The sequence below is a fragment of the Pteropus medius genome, unplaced genomic scaffold (genome assembly GCF_902729225.1).
Source record: "Pteropus medius unplaced genomic scaffold, Ma_sr-lr_union100, whole genome shotgun sequence".
NCBI classification, from domain to species: domain Eukaryota; kingdom Metazoa; phylum Chordata; class Mammalia; order Chiroptera; family Pteropodidae; genus Pteropus; species Pteropus medius.
This window is the reverse complement of record NW_024354875.1, coordinates 21,038,599-21,045,448: the sequence shown is the minus strand read 5'-3', so window position 1 is coordinate 21,045,448 and position 6,850 is coordinate 21,038,599. Positions and strand designations below refer to the sequence as shown.

Here is a 6,850-nt window from a genome sequence, read left to right as displayed (position 1 = left end):
ATGAATTTCAGAGTAATGTTTGCTGACAAAATTGTGTTGTGATTTTCTTTCTCCTCGTTTTCCATCCGTAGATAACAATGCCATAAGTTTGTTTTTATGGTCTTTACTCTGTCTTTTATAGGGTCTGGTAAGCAATTTGAAGTCTGAAAATAAAGATCAACTTTTTGCATTTCCAAGGTGATATTAGGACTTCGTGGTTGTTTGCACAGTTCCACTTAAAGATCACAATCTGAGCACATTGATGAATAAAAATGTCTTCTCCGTGCCTAAGGAGATAAAGTAAACCTGCAAATACTGAACTGTACAGTATGTCAAGGGAAAACATCACACAATTCTGGCCTTTAAGTAAAATTATATGTGAACATAAATGCAAAGTGAATATCCAGAGATGTGGAGGTGATGCAGTCAGATACTGCAGATGTAGAGAATGGCCCTTGGTACCAAGCATCCTTGGTTCCCAAGTGTGACATACAGAATAATGCCTCACAAAGATATCTGAGCTTTAAACCCCAGAACCTGTGAACATATCACCTTAAAAGGAACAAGGGATTTCACAGATATGATTAACGTTAAGGAGCTTAAAATGGAGAGATTATCCTGGAGGATCTCACAGTCCATTTGGGAAGTCATAGAAGACAACAAATGGGAAGATATTCCTGATAAGCCAGAGAATCAGTTAGGATAGGCAGTGCCAGTGAGTTAGGCAACACTTCTCTACCATCTAGTGATATCTTTAGATTTAAATGGGGCTAGAAACTTCTTTTATTCTGATCTCACAACATGTGACATTCAAGGGTGCATGTTACTTTAGTTGAATTGAGAGGAAGAGCTAAATTGTAGAGGTTTGACTGAAAATTCCTAGGAAAAAAAATCCCTTAGAGGGGAAGTGATGACTAACTAGAAATTCCAGTGTCACCAATAGGGCTTAGGAATCAGAAGGGAAGAACATGTGGCTCTGAGGAGACCCATGATGACTTGAACTCCCTCTGAGTAGTACAGTGGTGAAGAGTACAAGATTCGGAGTCAGGGTTCAAATCCTGGATCTTCCATTTAGTAGCTGGGTATTCTTGGGTAAGTTACTTCTTGTGCTTTTGTTTCATCAACTGTAAAATGGAGATAATAATAGTATCTATATTAGAGAACTTTTGTAAAGATAAATGAGTCAATACATCTAAAGCACTTAGTAAGTTTCAGACATGTATTTAACATTCAATAAATATATCTACGATTATTATCCTTAGGGTGAAGAAGTGTGGGGCTTTTCTGAAGTAGCAGAATCCAAAGGGAAACCACTACTCTATTTGCAGGTGAGAGGAAAGTCCTGGAGACTCATTGAGTGGTAGTCTTCATTTGGTGGCTTGGAGGTGAGAGGCAGAGAGGAAAGCGGAGCACAGCCTGGAATGCGCTCTCAGTGATAGTGCATGAATGAGCCCAAGCAAAAAGAACAGCAGCCGAGAGCAATGGTTATTTGGAAGCAGCAAGACAAGGAACATCAGTGATTTAGAATATGGTGAGTGAAGCTGGTGGCATATTAGATGGTCCTGAGGTGGTGACAGGCGGTGACCCAAGCAGAATAAGCAAGAGCATAGCCTGGAGTGGAGTGACATGAGCGACTGACTGAGCAGGATTATAGCAAATGTACAGTGCGTTTGCCCTTTGTGGGAGCACTTGTAGGACCATCTCCTCCATGGAGATTCCTGAGGATGTTCTAGAGGGAGGAGAAGATCTATAAAGGGGACAGGGCAGAGGCTCGGCATTGGGAAGGTAGGAAAGGGCTTTCAAATCAATAGGTTTTACAACGTTTAATATGACCTTATGTGTACCTACTATATAGTTTGAATCGGGGAAGTTTCAAGTTGCACAAACTGCATATTATGTAATGTGAAGATCTTCTAACATAAAGATCGAGGGGGAACCCAGAGGAGGGTAAAGATTTGGCCTGAACACTGAAAAGAGAATGATTTAGAGAGAAGTTAAAATAAATTGTGCTAAGGCTATTGGTTAAAAGAAAATTTAATTAGTTTCCTTTTTTTCCATTCTACTTATGTTAGTGCTTCAACTTAAATTGTGTGTACCTTTATTTTGGGTGCTGTGAAATTAAATAACATAAAATTGGCTTTTCACCTCTCATTCTTTACAAACAGATCATGTTGATAGCTTCTGTTGATCATTTACATTTATCGTGCATATTTTGTATACCTGACTCTTTAATAAGCAGTGGAGAGATGGTATGCACATTGAAAAACCACCTATTGCTTCTTCAGGAAGCAACTTTTCAGATGGTTGCAGCACACAAGAAGAAAATTTCTCAAATCACCTCTGAAGTTATGCAAATATATATGCAGGTCACTGCAATGCAGCAAACTATGTACATAATCATCAAAGGGAACATATAGATATTCATGCTTGTCTGTGCATGTTGTTTTACACCTGGCTTCTACTCCCATGATATAAAATAGTGCCAAAGGAACTTGTAGTCTTAATAATTTTAATATTTAGTGTTTACTTATAAAAACCACATTTCTGAATTTATTAGTCAATAGGACTAATAATAAGACATATAATAAAATACAGTGCTGAAGTCAGATTCAATAAAATTCACTTCATCTTTTTGCTACAATAATTGATTATAGTATCTGAATTGGAAAGAACTCAGACACTTGTCAGACACTTCAGTTTTTCTCCCAATGCACAAAACCTTTCTACATCAACCCTGAGAGGCTGCATCCAGAATATGTTTTCCACTTTCAGATTCATTAACATTTCTTTAGTATTCTTCTCCAATTTCTGTTTTTCCTCCAGTCTCTTAAATAATATTTACCCACAGTTATCTACTTTCTCATCTCTTCTCACTCCCTGTCTGCCCCTCTTCTTTTCTTCCTTACTCTTCTTTCTAATAGTCTTCAAATAATAACTATAAATATAACTTATAATACATAATTCTGTTCTTGATTCTTAGGCCCCAGTCATGAATTTTGAGCTGTCTGATGGATCTTTCAGCAAGGTATCCCACTAGAACCACAACTGGACACGACTTAGCTCTTAGGTTTCCTCTTTTCGTTGACGGCATCACCCTACTCTGGGTTTAAAACCTCAGGTATTTCTAAATCTTTTCTCTCCTTCCTTTCCTATACCAAATTAGCAGAGAGTAAAGAATCAACTGGGAACTCGAAGAATTTGGTCTTGGTTTTAGCCTCACTAATTAACAGCTTCTGGGATCATTAAACAATTCATTTAATTGCTTTAAGCTTTAATTTATCTAACGAGTGAAATAATTTCTAAAGTTCTTTCCAGCTCTGACATTCTGTTTCTGTGTATGATTCCAAATCTTATCAATTTTTTTTATGCATCTACTTCCTGTTCTTTATTTCTACATTCATTCACCTGATCCCATCCCAATGGCCTCTTCTAGACTTTTATATCATTAATGGATTTTTTCTTATTTAGTATTTCTTTAATGTATCTTTCCAATACATTGTTTGAGTAATTGTGAGAGTAATTTTCCTGAAACATAATTATGGTGATGTTCATATTTTCTTCACTAATCGGAAATGATTTATTATGTCCTCAGGTTAAAATTCTAATCCATTGTCTGACTCCAAACTATGGCTTCATCTCCCTCATTGCTCTCTTACCTGTATCCATCCACAGTTCTAGAGGTCACTTGAATGACTTGTTCTTCCTATACATATCTTTCATTTTCTAGGCCATGCTCCTCAGTTTGAATTGTTGGAATTCTTTTCCTTTTTATGCCTTTGTGTCCTGTAGACCCCAAGAAAGAAGATACCTACAAAGAAGGACTCTTGTTGGCTAACTAGACTCAAATTTAAAAGCAGAGCCTAGCAGCCATTTCTAAACAAGGGCCCCTCACGCAAACCGCACTTCAAGGAGAAGTCTTCACTGAACTGCTTGCCTGCACTGTGTTCCTGCCATCTGAGCCAACCCTTACAAAGGAATTCCTGAAAATATATCTCAATCGGTAGGACTGAGACTTTCCCTGTCTAATCGGAGCTGCTCTACTCTAAACCCATCAGCATCTTCACAAACCATTCAGGGTGGCTCTATTCTGACCAATTAGGACAGTGCCTTTGAACCAAACAAACTATGAGGGGCTTTCTGTCTGTGTAAGTCAGTTCCCCTATGGCTTGGAGAACACATTTCCCCTTTTTACTGTGACTGAAGACTGTTTTCCCTGCTAGAGTTGAAACACCGAAGATATCTCACCGGTCTGGAGCAGAGTGGACAGGGCAGAGCAGAGCTGTCTAGCCTGAGATGGGCATTGCCAAAGTCTGCCTTGCCTTGGGGCTGCCTCACAGCCATGCTGTTCCACAGTTGTGCTGTTTCATAATTGAGCTGTAACACTATTGAGCTTTTCTACAGACATGCTGTAATACAGTTGAGCTGTTTGCACTGAATAAAGTTTCCTTCTTTACTGCAGCTCAAATTGGGGATTCCTGTTGGCATTGAATTGGCTCCAAAGACCATCGGTTGACAGTCCTTATTGACATCCCATTCATTGCTTAAATTGAAAAGAAAAGACTTTCAGTAAGCCTTCTATATACATTGGGCAAGAAATGCTACCTATTATAACAATCAAATCTCAAAATCTTAGTAACTTACCTCTAACACCCATATCCCACTGTCCAGAGGGTAAATGATAGAGAGGCTGAGAAATATAGTCTCACTGAGTGCCCAGAAAAGAAAAAAAAGCAAATAAGTTTCGTTAAACACAGAGGTCTTTGAACTTTCTTTGTTCTCTCCTCCCACAAAGCCAGAAATAATTTCTCCTTTTTGAAAACACTCAAATTTACTTATGTAAAAAAAAATTCTATAACTTAATTATACCATAATTGTTGAGGGTCAGTGTGTCTACGTATTCATACAATTTGACCATATTTTCAAATGAATTGGCTTGAATATAATATTCTTAGATATTTTATTTATTTATTTATTTATTTATTTATTTACTTACTTACTTACTTATTTATTTGTTTGTTTGTTTATATTCGGCGAGGCAACCCTTGGTTGACCTCACAGATTGCAAGGACCTTGTCAGTTTACAATCCCTTATTTTTTATTTTTTACACCTACAGCACCTGGTCTTCCTAGGTGGTCTGTCATCCAAGTACTAACCAGGCCCAACCCCACCTAGCTTCCTAGATCAGACGGGATCGGGCTTGTTCAGGGTGGCATGGCCGTAGACCCTATCGTATATTTAAAAATTTCTGTTATGTCTAGTTTTATGCTTTCTTTTTCATCTCCAAATTTGTTAGAGTTCTTTATCTCATTTTCTTGATTATATTTGTCAGATGTTTATCTATTTTATGTTTATCTTTTCCAAAGACTAAAATTTTGAATTTGTTTTACATTTTGTCTCTCAGTCTTCTGAATCATTGCTCTTACCTTTATTATCTATTTCTTTCTTAAATATTAAGTTATTTTCCCCCATACTTCTAACTCCTTACATTTATATTTAAGTTAAATAAAGTAATTTAAGTTTAATAATTGCCTCTGACTAGAGCTTTGGTCCATCCCTTTACTCCACTACAATAAAGTCTCTAATCTGCCACTTGTTACATATTTTACATTGGGTAAATGATTTAACCAGTGCAAACCTCAGTTTCTGTAAATGTAAATGGGAAAAAATATTAATTTATCATATATTTGTTGTGAGAATCAAATGAACTAATACATGAAATGTAATCGGCATAGTCCCTGCTATATTTAAGTACCTAATAAATCTTAACTCTTATTATTCTTTTTAAACATTTTGGTGTTTCCTCGTTTTTTATAGCACTAATTTATGCTTCATCTTTGATGCAGTATTTATTTAGGTGTGAGTTTTAAAATTGTGCTGCTGTTGGAATACTTTGTTTAAACTTAGTTTTGAGTGTACAATAGTGATTTAACGTTTCTATATCTTACAGTGTGATCAGTACACTAAGTTCAATAATCATTTTTGGATTTACTATATTTCTCTTCACCTTTTTCACCCATCTTCCTCTCCCTTCTCCCTTCTGGCAGCCATCAGTTTTATCTCTGTATCTATGAGCCTGTTTTTGTTTTGTTTTTTGTTTGTTTTATTTTTTTTAGATTCCATATATCAGTGAAATCATATAGTATTTGTCTTTCTCTGTCTGACTTATTTCACTTAGCATAATATACTCTAGGTCCACACATGTTGTCGCAAATGGAAGATTTCATTCGTTTTTATTTCTGAGTAATATCCCACTGTATATATGCCACATCTTCATTATCTATTTATCTATGGATGGAAACCAAGGTTGTTTCATAGAGGTGCATATATCTTTTCACAATAGTGTTTTCATTTTCTTCGGATAAATACTGAGAAGTAGAATTGCTGGGTCTTATGGTAGGTCTATTTTTAGTTTTTTGAGGAATCTTCATACTTTTTTGATAGTGGCTGCACCAATTTACACTTCCACCAACAATGCACCAGGATTTCCTTTTTCCCCACATCTTCGCCACCACTTTTTACTTGTTTACTTTTTGATAACAGCCATTTGATAACACCTGACAGGTGTGAGGTAGTATCTCATTGTGGTTTTGATTTGCATTTTCCTGATGGTTAGTGATGTTGAGCATTTTTTGCTTATGTCCGTTGGCCATCTGAATATCTTTTTTGGAATGATGTCTCCTGATACCCTCTGCCCATTTTTTGATCCAGTTGTTTATTTTTTTGTTATTGAGTTGTATGAGTTCCTTATATATTTTGGATGTTAACCACTTTTTGGATATATTATTTATGAATATATTCTTTCATATAGTAGGTTATCTTTTTGTTTTATTGATGATATCCTTCGCTGTACAGTAGCTTTTTAGTTTGATG

The 6,850-nt window shown here is 36.3% G+C and overlaps 1 pseudogene; it reads right to left on the bottom strand.

Annotated features, from left to right (window-relative positions):
* Positions 1 to 5,084: 5,084 nt before the first annotated feature.
* LOC120597367 (uncharacterized) lies at positions 5,085 to 5,203 on the bottom strand (annotated as a pseudogene).
* Positions 5,204 to 6,850: the final 1,647 nt, after the last annotated feature.